The sequence below is a fragment of the Jaculus jaculus genome, chromosome 1 (genome assembly GCF_020740685.1).
Source record: "Jaculus jaculus isolate mJacJac1 chromosome 1, mJacJac1.mat.Y.cur, whole genome shotgun sequence".
Taxonomy (NCBI): Eukaryota; Metazoa; Chordata; class Mammalia; order Rodentia; family Dipodidae; genus Jaculus; species Jaculus jaculus.
The window spans coordinates 64,578,777-64,593,158 of record NC_059102.1 but is presented as its reverse complement, the minus strand read 5'-3'; the positions used below and the strand labels follow the sequence as shown (position 1 = coordinate 64,593,158).

General features: G+C 41.4%; 1 protein-coding gene across 1 annotated transcript in view; it reads left to right on the top strand.

Moving 5' to 3' along the window:
- The window catches only part of Trpm6 (transient receptor potential cation channel subfamily M member 6), a 195,961-nt gene that overhangs the window by 40,364 nt on the left and 141,215 nt on the right, over positions 1–14,382 (top strand). The window lies entirely within an intron of this gene.

Genomic DNA, 14,382 nt, shown 5'->3' with positions numbered 1-14,382 from the left:
TTGACATGGAGGGTTCTCTGAAATAAAAGGTTCACTGAACGGTTGCAGGAAGGGACCGGGCACTGGGACAGATTCCAGCAGCACCAGCGGCTGCCTGGATAGTGCCGGAAGCGGTCTGTGGAGCTGTGCTGGGCGGCAGGGCGGGAGCATGTTGATGCAGAAGTTTCGGGCAGGAAGCACACAGTGTGCGCCTTGACCTCCATTGTCATAGGTAAGAGTGGCCGGATGAAGCCAAGCAGGGATAGGACAGTCCAGAAGGAACAGTGCTAGCTGCTTCTGGATTAGTTGGGATTAGTTGTCCGGAAAGTTCATATGAAGGTAGGGCGTGGTGGCATTTGGGGTTAGCTGCCTGGGATTTAAGTTTCAGTATATATCCAGGAATGTGAAGCAGATTTCTGTTGCTTTGGACCTACAGCTCTACTTGAATGACTCATGTGCTCCACCACCTCCATTCCCTGGCCCTTGTGAGACTTAGGACTTCTCAGAATTTCCTTTCTTTTTATTTTTTAATTAAAAACTTTTTTTTTCCCCCCGAAGTAGGGTCTCTCTTTATCCTAAGCAGTCCTGGAACGTATTCTGTACTTCCAGGCGCTCCTCGAACTCAAGGTGAGCCTCCCACCTCTACCTCCTTAGTGCTAGAATGAAAGACGCGCACCACCACACTCTGCTTCAATTTTTTTTTTTTCTTTTAAAGAGAGAGGAAATAGACAGAGAGAATGGGCACGCCAGGGCCTCTAGCCACTGCAAACGAACTCCAGACACCTGTGCCCCTTGTGCAACTGGCTAACATGGGTCCTGGGAAATTGAACCTGGGTCCTTTGGCTTTGTAGGCAAATGCCTTAACTGCTAACCCATCCCTCAGGCCCCTGATTTTTTTTTTTAATCCAACTGCTTCAGAGATTACGAGGACCACTTTTCTTTTTCTTTTTTCTTTTCTTTCTTTCTTTCTTTTTTCTTTTTTTCTTTTTTTTTTTTTTTGAGATAAGTTCTTACTACATTGGCTGGCCTCAAGCAATCTTCCTGCCTTAGCCTCTGAAGCTGGGGCTACGAGCATGTGCCATCATGGTTGGCTTTGGTGTCAGCAACAAGTTCTGCAGGTAAGTGATGGTGACGCGAGTTGCTAAGGGCATGAACTCAAGTCAGAATGCCTACGTATGAATATGAATCCTACTGTGACTTTTATGACCTTTTAGGTCCCTTTGGCAAATGATTCACCCTCTGTAGCATGTAGTACCCTCATTCATAAAATGAGCACAGTGATTGCACTCAGCTGCTCTTAGGCAGATGGGTTAACCAGGTGCTTTGCATTGTGCAGGAGAGCACACCAAGAGCGTGGAAGAAACTGGTACCTTGCTGCCAATATTGTCTTACAGGCTGGCATGGCCTTTAAATATGAAGACCTCTTTCTTCTTCCTGGAGAAAGAAGATACCCTTCACTGATCTTTTAAGGACAAGAGGTTTTGTAAACTGAGACATGTAATCATCTCAGGAAACACAATTTTCTTCCCAGATGAATTTAAGTCTATAGTGCACTCTACAGACCCTCAGATAAATTTAAGTCTGCAGCGTACTTTACAGACCCTCAGATGAATTTAAGTCTGTAGCGTACTTTACAGACCCTCAGATGAATTTAAGTCTGCAGCGTACTTTACAGACCCTTGGCTGTACCATCTCCTCCTCTGTAACCTTTGTCATCACTGTTAGTGCCTGCTTTACAAGGATTCAAAACCAAAACAAAACCAATCCCAATTTTTGTCCTTGTCTGTGTTATAGAAACTCAGCCTTCCAGGTAGACAGGTTTTCTGTCTGACCCTAGGATTAACCCAAGAGTATATGGTGTGTCTAGAGACAAAAGTCTAAATCTTTTTCAGTTTTCTTTTTTATTTCTTTTCTTTTCTTTCTTTCTTTTTTTTTTTTTGTTGTTTTTCGAGGTAGGTTCTCATTCTAGCCCAGGCTGACCTGGAATTCACTATGGAGTCTCTGGGTGGCCTCGAACTCACGGTGATCCTCCTGCCTCTGTCTCCCGAGTGCTGGGATTAAAGGCATGCGCCACCACGCCCGGCTTCAGTTTTCTTTTTTAAAAGAGGGCATTTCTCTATTTTGCCCTGGCTGTCCTTAAACTGCTGGGCTCAAGTGATCCTTCTATCTCAGCTTCCTTTTTTCAAAAAAATATTTTATTTATTTATTTAACAGAGTGACAGAAAGAAAGAGGGAGATAGCGAGAGAGAGGGGGAAAGAGAAAGAGAGAGCGAGAGAGGGAGGGAGGGAGGGGGATGGGAACACCAGGGCCTCTAGCCACTGCAAACGAACTCTAGGCACAAATGTCACGTTGTGCATCTGGCTTTGCATGAGTACTGGGGAATTGAACTTGGGGCTTTAGGCTTTGCAGGAAAGTTCCCTAAACACTGAGCCACCTCTCCAGCCCTCAGCTTCTTCTTTTTTTCTTTTTGGTTTTTCAAGTTAGGGCCTTACTCTAGCCCAGGCTGACCTGGAATTCACTATGGAGTCTCAACAGTGGCCTCGAACTCACAGCAATCCTCTTACCTCTGCCTCCAGAGTGCTGGGATTAAAGGCATGCGCCACCACACCCAGCTCCTCAGCTTCCTTTTTTTTAAATGTTGAGCGGGGCGTGGTGGCTCACGCCTTTACATTTTTTTTTTAAATTTTTTTTATTTATTTGAAAGTGACAGACAAAGAGGCAGAGAAAGAGAGAGAGAATGGGCGCGCCAGGGCCTTCAGCCACTGCAAACGAACTCCAGACGCGTGCGTCCCCTTGTGCATCTGGCTAACGTGGGTCCTGGGGAATCGAGCCTCGGGCTTCATAGGCGAGCACTTAACCTCTAGGCCATCTCTCTAGCCCTCAGCTTCCTTTTTAACTGGGATTAATGGTACATACTACTGAGCATGGTTCCAAGAACATAAAATCTTTCCATTTAAAATCTGTATAAAATTAGTTCAAGTTTTTTGGCAGCCTTACAAAAAGCAAACCAGGTAGGATTTGTGACTTTTCTGAGTTGGATCCTAACTATTCCGGGGCACAGTGAGGCATGCCACTCGGACTCCATGTTTGCTTTCTCAAGCTTCTGCAGCCACTTCTCACACGAGCAAAGGCATGCTCCTTGAGCAAAGGCATGCTCCTTGAGAAGCAGCTCTCACCTTGGAGACATTTCAGACAGAAATTGCTTGTTGCTGGAGAGCACTTGGTTGTGTAGTAAACATCCAGCTGAAAACAGGCTTGACAGGTGAAGGACCAGGAGCCGTTTACCCTGAAGGAGCCTTTAAGGTCCTTCTCTAGGGCTCTTCCTGGTGTCAGGGTCTTTCAGGTCACCAGAAGGGTGGGTCTGCATGAGGTGCAGGTAGAGGAAACTTCTGAGAGGTTCTGGAGTACCAGCTCTGTTCTCTGACCTATAGACAAGGATAATGGCTTCTTTTAAATTATTATTGTATTTAGGGTGGGTTTATATCTGGAGGTAGTGAGGGTAAACTATTCTTTAAAATACAACCAGAAGATGGTCTAAGCATCCGAATGACACATCCAGAGAATAAGAAAAGCTGTTGTCTTTTCTCAATCCCTCTTTTATAGTTGTCTTTAAGTCAAGGTCTCTTCCTTATGCATGGAACAATTCCTTCTCATCTTACAATATTAGGAGAGATTAAATATAGAAGAAACTTCTTAGTGATCAACACCCAGTGAAAATGGAAACCTGTCCTGTACTTTGGTTTCCTGGTGACTTGGAGGAAGGCGCCTCCTCTTTCCTTCCTGAGTAGCACTGGGGACGTCCATCCTCTACAAAACAGCACTGGGACTTGCCATACCAGTACCACAGCCAGGAGCAGCAGTTGGCAAATACTTCATATCTGCCAACCTCTGTTATGGCATTCTTGGCATCCCACTGACAGATTGCTGTGTCTCCACTTCCGGGAACCCTCTTACTTCGTTAAAACATTTTCTTCAGAATTTTAAGAGAATTAGTTATTCTGGATTTGTGATATTTGATATTAAAATCTTAAAAGATTTTCAAGATGCTTTTGACAGCTCAGTGCTACAGATGTAATTCAGTGGTAGGGCTTGAGTTCAGCATGAAGGAAGTCCTAGGTTTAATCCTGGGCAACAAAACAAAATAAATAGGAGGGTGGGTGGTGGTGTGTGTGGAGGACGATGGGTGCAGAAAACAAGGCAAAACAACCATAAATAAAACAAAGGAAAATAAATTAACAGCTCAAAGATTGTTATCTTAAATTTTAAAAAGTGAGATAATAATCTTAACTTTTAACTTTTAAGGTAAAATTAAGGTTAGAAGCAGGGCATGGTGGGGCACACCAGCTCTTGGGAAGCAGAAGTAGGAGGATTGCCATGAGTTTGAGGCCAGCCTGAGAATACAGAGTGAATTCCAGGTCAGCTTGGACTAGAGTTAGACCCTGCTTTGAAAAAAAAATGATGATAAAAATAAAAAAATAAATCTACTGGCTAGAAAAGGAAGTGAAATTGTATTGCTTTTCCTCTTTCTCTACTCACATTCTTTACCCCAAATTCCCATTCCCTTAATGCAATTATTTTGCAGATGCATGTATTTCTCAGGCCCATGTATTTAGGGTCATTTGTTAGGAAAACCCCTAATCATATGGCAAGAATATTGCATAATTTTGGATGCCCAGTGTCATACTATTGTTGTACCCAATCTACCTGAAATTTGGTGAAAAATTTGAAATTGTTTCATGTACGTTTTGATCGACAGAGTGAACATACTTTAGGAACTGCACTGCACCGTTACTGTGCTGAATGGTCCTGATAAAAAGGCACTGTGAATGTGCTTGGGAGTCTGCTTACTTCTTGTTTCTCTCTCTGTAAGACTGGCAGAAATGAATGTTGAGGTTTGAAACCTTCAGAGCTAAATGGGCTTTGATTTTACATAGATCATAAAAAACAGAGATGGGCAAAATTGCCATGAAAGATACTTTTATTATTTACTTCTTGTGTCGCTCAGAAGAATAAGCAAGTCTGAGCCCTTCTTGACTGTCCAGAGCATTTTCTTATACCCCTATCCAGTCATCACCAAGATCTGTGTAACTCCCCTCTCCCTTCCTTTCTTTATCCCTCTCAAAAGTATTTTGGGCCCAGAATGGTGGCACACACTTTTAATCCCAGCACTCGGGAGGCTGATGTAGGAGGATTACCATGAGTTGAAGGCCATCCTGAGACTACATATTGAATTCTAGGTTAGCCTGAGCTAGAGTGAGTCCCTGCATCAAAAAAGAACAATTACAACAACAAAAGACAAAACAAAACAAAATGAAAGTATTTTGTGGCAGTAGGGATGGCTTAGCAGTTAAGGCATTTGTCTGCAAAGCCAAAGGATCCTGGTATGATTCTCCAGGACCCACGTAAGCCAGATGTGCAAGGGGGCGCATGCATCTGTAGTTTGTTTGCAGTGGCTGGAGGCCCCGGCGCTTCATTCTCTCTCTCTGTCTCTTTCTTCCTCTCAAATAAATAAATAAATAAATAAATAAATAAATAAATAAAATATATTAAAGTATATGAAGATTTGATCAGGAAATGCGTTTTCTCTATGTTGGAACTTTCTTAAGTGGGATATCAGATTAGATTAAGGGATCTTGAAATACTGGGATATCCTTACTGAAATAAAGTGCAAACTTGGGGGTGTAGACACTGTGACTGAGAAGTGGCGACATTCTCTCACTTGTCCCAGTACTACACATAGTCTCTGTCTGGCTGCAGTTCATGTTTAGCCCAAGGACTCACTTAGGTCCCAGAGATCCTTTCAAAGGGGTCCCGGAGTGAAACTGATTTTCATAATGGTGCTGACTTACACTTTGCCCTTTTCATCTATCCTCTAATGAGTGTATTTTTCTCAGGGTTACATGAGTCCTTTTCAAGCTACATGTCTTTTCCTTTCTTTTCTCCTTCCCTTCTTCCCTCTCACCCTCCCTCTCTCCATTCCTTGCATTTCCACTCTCTATGTTTTCTTTCTGTTTTTTTTTTTTTTTTTTTAAGGTAGGGTCTCACTCTAGCTCAGGCTGACCTGGAATTCATTGTGTAGTCTCAGAGTGGCTTTGAACTCATAGTAATTCTCCTACCTCTGCCTCCCAAAGGCTGGGATTAAAGGCGTGCACCACCACACCTGGCTTTCTTTCTTTCTTTCTTTCTTTCTTTTCTTTTGTGCTATTAGGGAAAACCAGAGCCCTCACACATGTCTGGTAAGGACTCTATCACTGAATGTTAGAGCCTCAGTTCCTAATTTTCTTTATATACTTAAAGCAGAATTATATATTATAACAGATTAGATACAAATAGAAGAATCCAGCATACATGAAAGAGATTTATAACAATACACAACAATGTTAACATGTATTAGGTCAGTTGTTATTTACGAATGAACTGAGTAAATTTTATAAAAGTCTCAATTTAATGTTTTTGTTTTTGGAGGTAGGGTTTCACTTTAGCTCAGGCTGACCTGGAATTTGCTGTGTAATCTCAGGGTGGCCTCAAACTCATGGCAGTCCTCCTCCCTCTGCCTTCCAGGTGCTGGGATTAAAGGCATGTGCCACCATGCATGGCTCAATTTATTTATTTATTTATTTTTACCTTGGTAAACACTAGTAGACCTAACTCATAAAGGCTCTTCAGAGTATGAAGGGATCTTAAGCCCCAAAAGCTTGGAAATGGTTGGTTCTTGAAGACCAAATACCACTAAATGGGGAATGGAAGAAAAATAGCCCATAAAATTGTTTGTTATGCTTTTTATCTTCTAGCCACATTGCTCTCATTGTTTTTAAATTGATGAATTAATTTTTTTTGTTTGTTTTTGTTTTTTTGTTTGTTTGTTTGTTTGTTTTGGTTTTTTCAAGGTAGGGTCTCACTCTGGTCCAGGCTGACCTGGAATTAACTCTGTAGTCTCAGGGTGGCCTCGAACTCATGGCGATCCTCCTACCTCTGCCTCCCGAGTGCTGGGATTAAAGGCGTGCGCCACCACGCCCGGCTGTTTTTGGTTTTTTGAGGTAGGGTCTCACACTAGCTCAGGCTGACCTGGAATTCGCTATGTAGTCTCAGGGTGGCCTCAAACTCACAGCGATCCTCCTACCTCTGCCTTTCAAGTGCTGGGATTAAAGGTGTGTGCCACCATGCCTGGCTAAATCGATGAATTAATTTTTGAGACAGGGTCTCACTCCGTAACCCAGGCTTTCTTGGAAGTCACAACACAGGCTGGTCTTGAACCCATGGCAATTCTCCTAACTCTGTTTATCAAATGCTAATATTTGATACCACACCTGACTCCCTCCCTTATTCTTTTAGTGAAGCTTTTGAATTTGTCTAATTCTGAACATGTGCTATTTGTTTCTACCATTAAAAAAAATGTGTTTCTGAGACACCAGGATCTCATTATGCAGCCCAAGAAGTACTCAAGTTTGTGGCAAGCCTCCTGCCTCAGCCTTGTGAGATCTAAGATTATAGGTTTGTGCCATATGCCTAGCTGTACCATTTGTTATTTTTTTTGATGCAGGGTCTCACTGCAGGACAGGCTGCAGGCCCCAGACTGACCTTAAACACACAGTCACCCTCCTCCCACAGTCTCCTAAATGCTAGAATTAAAGGTTTGCATCACCACACGTGGCCTACACCAAATTTTGAGAAAAAAACTCCTATTGTGGTATTCTTTTTGTTGAGCTATACTGAAAATACGACAATCTCCATTGTGCATAAAACTTTACTATAGGTATCCTAAATAGCATAAGATGACTAAAAATGGCTGTGCCTCAGAAGATTATTTCTTTTCATCAATTAAACTTTTAGTGAATTCTTTAAAAAAATAGTTTTATTAGTGTATAGTGTGAATATAAATTGTCTTCCACAGGCTCATGAGTTTGTACACTTGGATCTCTGCTTACATGTTATATAGACCTCCCTCTGATTCAGGCATGAACTCTCTCTGCTTCCTGCTTCTGGTTGCGTGCTCTAAGCTCTATGATCCTGCTGTCACCAAGCTACCCTATAAGGCCTCTTGCTCTGTAATAAATGAAAAGTTAGTCAGAGCTTTTCCTCCATTAAGTTCTGTCACGTACTTTGTCACAGCAATGAGAAAAGTAATTCAACTACAAGAAATAATGTTTCAGACTATGTAGCTGATGTGTATGTAGTCTTGGTAAAGGTTTGGATATTTTTTTGTTTTGAGGCAAGCCCAAAAGAATGGCCCTTTTGCTTTTAGTTTTTCCCGGTAAGGTCTCACTGTAGCCCAGGCTGACTTGGAATTTACTATGTAGTTAGTCTCAGGCTGGCTTTGAACTCATGGAGATCCTCTTACTTCTGCTAGGATCAAAGGCATGCACCACCATGCCCAGCTTGGATCATTTTTTTTTTTCCTTTTTTCTTTTTTGGTTTTTCGAGGTAGAGTCTCACTCTAGCCCAGGCTGACCTGGAATTCACTCTGTATTCTCAGGGTGGCCTCAAACTCTTGGTGATCCTTCTACCTCTGCCTCCCTAGTGCTGGGATTAAAGGTGTACACCACCACACCCAGCTTGGATCATTTTCATTCAATTATTTTTTTTTGAGAGAGGAGGGGTGGAGGAGACTATGGGTGCAACAGGGTCTCCTGCTACTGCAGATGAACTCAAGACACATGTTCTACTTTGTGTATCTGGCTTTATGTGGGTACTGGGGAATTGAACCTGGACCAATAGTCTGTAAGCAAATGCCCTTAACCACTGAGTAATCTCTTTAGCCAAAGGTTTGGATAATTGTTAAAATTTTATTTATTTATTTATTCAAGAGAGAGACAGAAAGAAGTAGAAAGAATAGGCATGCCAGCACCTCTCATCATTGCAAATGAATTCCAGAAGCATGCATCATCATATGCATCTGGTTTATGTGGGTACTGGGGAATCTCACCTGGGAATTTAGGCTTTGCAGGCAAGTGCCTAAACTGCTAATTCATCTCTTGAGCCCATTTTTGGATAATTTGATGAGATCTTTGGAGCATAAACAAAGACTGTCTGTGAGGAATGGGATGCAGCTCAGTGGTGGAGTTCTTGCCTAGCATGAACAGGTCCCTGGTTTAATCTCAGCAGTATACTAGATCACTGATTTGTAGGGGGGGCTTTTGTGCTTTGGGTGTTGGAGAGGCTTACTTATATCTTGACTGGATGACATGAGCAGATTAGAGTGCCTGTAATACAACCAACAGTCCCGGTATTTGGTTAGAGCCCTGTACTTTATTATCAAGGAACACTTGTAAAAACATTAAGGAAAGAGACTTCTATTTCCCCTTCTTCACACACATCATACACACATACACATACAAATTTAACATTGCCTGAGACTGTGAATGTCTTATAATTGCATATTTTCCTTCTGGGGAGACAGGCCAACCCTCAAGCAAGGGCACTTTTCACTGCTATTCTGAAATTGGACTTTTGAATTGAAATCATGAGGGTTTTAACCAATGTGCAAGGGAAGGGGGTCTGTCATCACTTTAGTTTGCAACTCTTCTGGACTCTTCAGAGTGGATCACTGTTGAATGCCTCTAATCCCCTGTTTGTCTCTGAGAAGAACCTATAAATATTGTACATCCTGAAGTTGCCTTTGCTGAACAGAGCAGTATGGGAAGATTTCTCAGCTACATGGAAGAAATGGCATTTTAGGGATTTCTGAGTTATTTAGTTCACATTCCATTTTTAGGGGATGTTAAAAATTACTAAAAGTAGCAGGGTGTGGTGTCATATGCCTTTATTCCCAGTACTTGGGAGTCTGAGGTAGGAGGATAGCCTTGAGTTCAAGGTCACCAAGAGACTACACAGTGAATTTCAAGTCAGCCTGGGCTAGAATGAGACCCTACCTTGGGGAAAACAAACAAACAAAAAAGAACCCCCAAAAAGCAAAAGCAAAAGATGTTAAAACATTCCTAATAGCTCAGCTTCACTATCACAAAATTGAAATGAGGGTTAGCCAATTCTATGTTCCTCTCTGAATATAATATTAAATGTTACCTCCTAGGAAGATTATTTAGTGGAAAATCAGTCAATGTATCTCATAGGAGTGTTGGTGGACCAGATATGAAGATTTTAGATATTTTGTGCTTGGGTACTATTTGTCTGAGACTCTTTTTCTTGAATCCAGTGAGTCAGATGAGATATCTTTGCAGAGTTTATACGATACCCAGTCCATTGCCCTGAGTTCATTTTCCAAAGGGAATGCCCTGGCTTCCTCTGCTAGTTTCCCTGAGCCAACAGATTGTTCATCTGCTTGTCACTCAGTTTGAAGGAATAGGAGATGGTAGAGAAAGTATCAAATATCCTCCTGAAGTCTGAAAGCATCATCTCTTCCTTTCATTCAGTCTGGTGCTTCCCCAAAGCACTTGGGAGGCAAAGGTAGGAGGATCACCATGAGTTCGAGGCTACCCAGAGACTACAGTGTGAATTCCAGGTCAGCCTGGGCTAGAGCAAAACCCTATCACACATACACACCAAAAAAAAAAAAAAAAAAAAAAAAACGTTTTTATAAGAAAAGCTGTCTTTGTTCCCCTGTACTGTGGTCACTTAGCCCTATATATGTTAAATTATCAGCTGTTGAAAACTAAGGAATACCTCTAAGAGTATGCCTTTTCAGAAATTCCCCCTGGAGAAGCTGTAATCTGAAAACCCTCAAAAGTACTAAGGTCTGGGGTGTGGTTTGGTGGTAGAGCACTTGCCTAACATGCGTGAAGCCCTCAGTTCAGCCACCAGCCCTGCAAAGAAAACCATAAAACACCTTCAGTCAGGTGCCTAGCAGGTGTTGGAGGAGGACCAGTCTTGTGTGTGTGTGTGTGTGTGTGTGCGCGCACACACACGCACATGCATGCACACACATTTCCCCTGCTTCACCTCAGATCTATGGTTGAATGTACAAGACTACTATGATTTAGTACCAACATTGTTTCTCCCTGCCGGTCCCTTCTTACAAGGAAAAAAATTAAAAATAAACAAAAGGGCTGGAGAGATGGCTTAGCAGTTAAGGTGCCTGCCTAGGAAGCCTAAGTACCCAGGTTTGATTCCCCAGTACCCATGTAAGCCAGATGCATAAGGTAGCACATGTGTCTAGAGTTCACTTGCAGTGGCTAGAGGGCCTGGCATGCCCATTTTCTCTCTTTCTCTTACACACACACACTCTCTCTCTATCCTCTCTATCTGCCTCTTTCTCTCTCATAACTAAATAAATAAACAAAAAACCCCACCCTGTCTATGAAGACTGCTATAATACCTGTAGAAATGGCATAGCTCCCGCCCTCCTTCAGCTATGGCATCTGTAGTCTGCTCCTCCCTCCCTCCCTCCCTCCCTCCCTCCCTCCCTCCCTCCCTCCCTCCCTCCCTCCCTCCCTCCCATTTCCCTTTTGAGGCAGCCTCACTGTGTGGCTCAGGTTTGCTTTGAACTTGACATCACATTATCCTCTTGTCTCAGCATGTTCAGTGAAGAGCTGCAAGGCTTTAACTGTAGTTTTGAGCTAAGATCAAGTAGTTGCAGGAAAACCCTTCCTATGTTCTTGTTATAGTGCAGGCTTCCTGTTTATACCTTGGAAAGGAAAATCCTACGCAAGGTGCCTAGATATTTGTTTTGAATGTGTTCATTTTATTGTCCATTCAACCACCTTTGGGTTGTGCCCTGGGACAACAGGAATGACTGGCATGGAGCTTATACCAGCTGCAGTTCAAGGAGAAAATGGACCTGTTGGGTCATTAAATTGCACTATGATAGGTCTTTTGAGGGAGGTTTGAAGGTCAGGAAGTGTTTTTCTATGGAAAAAATACTTCAAAGTTAAGTTGTCAGGCCAATAGCCAAAAGCTAAGCTTTATTGAGGTCTAATGAGTTCTTGGAAAAAATATCTAACCATTTAGTTAACAAATTCTCTTAACAGCTATATGTGGAAATATTATTTTTAGTATGATTTTTGGTGCTGGAGACTAAACCCAGGGCCTTATATACTGCATGTGTATATACTCAACCACTGAGCCACATGTCCAGCCAACTCATCTTATTATCATCTCCATTTTTGTAGGTAAGTAAACAGGCATGAAGAAATGGAGTGATTTGGTGAGGATGTAGAGCTACTATCTAGTCTTTTAGATAGATATCTGACACTTTGCCCCACTCCTTACTTCTCATTGGCAGGAGCTCTTTGTACTCTCTTCTTTTTCCTTCTCTTAAGTGCTATAAGTTCTATCTATAGTTGAATAAAATCTCTCTAAACCTTAAAAAATAGATGTAAGTCCTTTTGAATAGAAGCTGAGCTCAGCTTGCTTAGCATGTACATATGACTCACCAGTAAGGAGAACTTTTCTAGTCACTTGGTTTGTCTGTCTGTCATCCACCCACCCACCCACCCACCCATCCATCATCTATCTATCTATCTATCTATCTATCTATCTATCTATCTATCTATCTATCTATCTATCAACTTTATATCTATTCTTTGCTTGGTTCTTCGCTTGCTTGTTTGTATTGAGGCAGAATCTTGCTGTATTGTCCAGATTGGTCTCAAACTTCTAGACTCAATTATCTTCCTACTTCAGCCTCTCAAATAGCTGGGACAGTAAGTAGGCACTATTACACATGGTCTGCACTTGTACTTAATAGATAATGGTGCACACAAAGTTTTATTATAAAATTTTATTTGTCCCTTTCTCTTCTCTTCCTTCTTCCTCTCCTCTACCTCCTCCTTCACCTCCTCCTCCTTTTCTCTTCCTCCTCTACCTTGTCCTTCCTCTCCTCCCCCTCTTCTTCCATCTTCCCCCTCTTTCTTCTCTTTTACTTTTCTCAGCACCAGGGACCTTGTGTTATTTGCCAAACAATTTCCAACATGGGAAGTTGGAAATTTTAGTTCACCGGAAGATCGCTTGCTTAATGAGCGAAAGGCCCTAGGTTTGGTCCTTAGCAGCGGGGGGCGGGGGGCAGTATGCAGCATGGAGGCTTGTCCAAAATATTTTTGAGTGAATTAGTAGCTTCAAATATTTCAAAATTCAGAATTATTTAAGGAAACATTCATGCATTTCAGTGCCTCACTAAATTAATTTTTTATTTGTGTTTGGAGAATAGATAAATAAAATCACTAGTATTTTATTTTATTTTTCAAAAATATTTTTATTTATTATTTATGTATAAGAAGAGAGATAGAGAGAAGAGAGACAGAGAATGGGCATGCCAGGGCTTCCAGCCACTGCAAACAAGTTCCAGACACACATGCCATTTTGTGCATTTGGCTTTACGTGGGTACTGTGTACTGTGGAATCAAACTCAGGTCACTTTGCAGGCAAGTGCCTTAACTGCTGAGTCATCTCTCTACCCTGAAATCATTGGTATTTTAAATAAGAAGATAGGGATTAATGATTCTAAGTGATTGAGTAATTTCTTGTTATGATAAATAAAATTTGAGTTTATATACATTTATTTCATGTTAAATTTTGGTGATTCTGGATATTTCCAGGTTTAGGTTTCTAATGTTTTTCCAATTAGTGAATGCTATTTAATTGCACAAAATCATTGCAGACTGTGAAAAATGGATAAGGGGACAGAATGATTAAGATATCTCTGGCCTTCAAATGGGAACTTTACCTCGTATGCACATAAATGCATAAATGTTAGATGCACAGGAACCTATCTATACTTAAGATCTTGGCTCTTATTTATTATTTGTTTTAGGAGATTAATTCTATTTATTCATTTTTAGTACTTAAAGCATGTATGTGGTGCATTCAGGAGGACCAACATGCAAATAGTGAGTTGCAAAAGAATTAGTGAGATAGAATTCTTCTCTGCATTTGTATCTGTGGGTGTTTCCTTGATGTCTATGGATGTTAAACATTTCTGGTAACTATTTATATGTCTTCTTTTAGAAATATCTGTTAAGGTCCTTTGCACATATTTAAATGAGATTAATTCATTTTATTTTTGCTATTGACTTGAGTTCCATATATTTTGTATATTAATCTCTGAGTTCCATATATTTTGTATATTAATCTCTGAGTTCCATATATTTTGTATATTAATCTCTTATTAGTTTCATGTGTTATAGTTTGGGTAAGTGTCCAGTGGAACCTTTAAAAGGTGGGACCTAATGGGAGCTGCTAGGACTCTGGGGTGGTGAACAGGCCTCCTCAGGCATGCACTGCTGTCATGATGTGCCTCTGTGTTAGTTGTTTTCTCATTTTGACTAAATGTCTGACCATAAGCAACTAAAATAAGGAAGGATTTTTGTTGGCTTACAGATAGCATACATCATGGTGAGGAAGGCATGGAAGAGGGAAGCAGCTGGTCCTATTCAGCATCTGGGCTTTTATTATCTTGTGCTGTATTCTGTTGTGAACACTTGTCCTTAGAATGTGGGCACATGGGGCAAGAG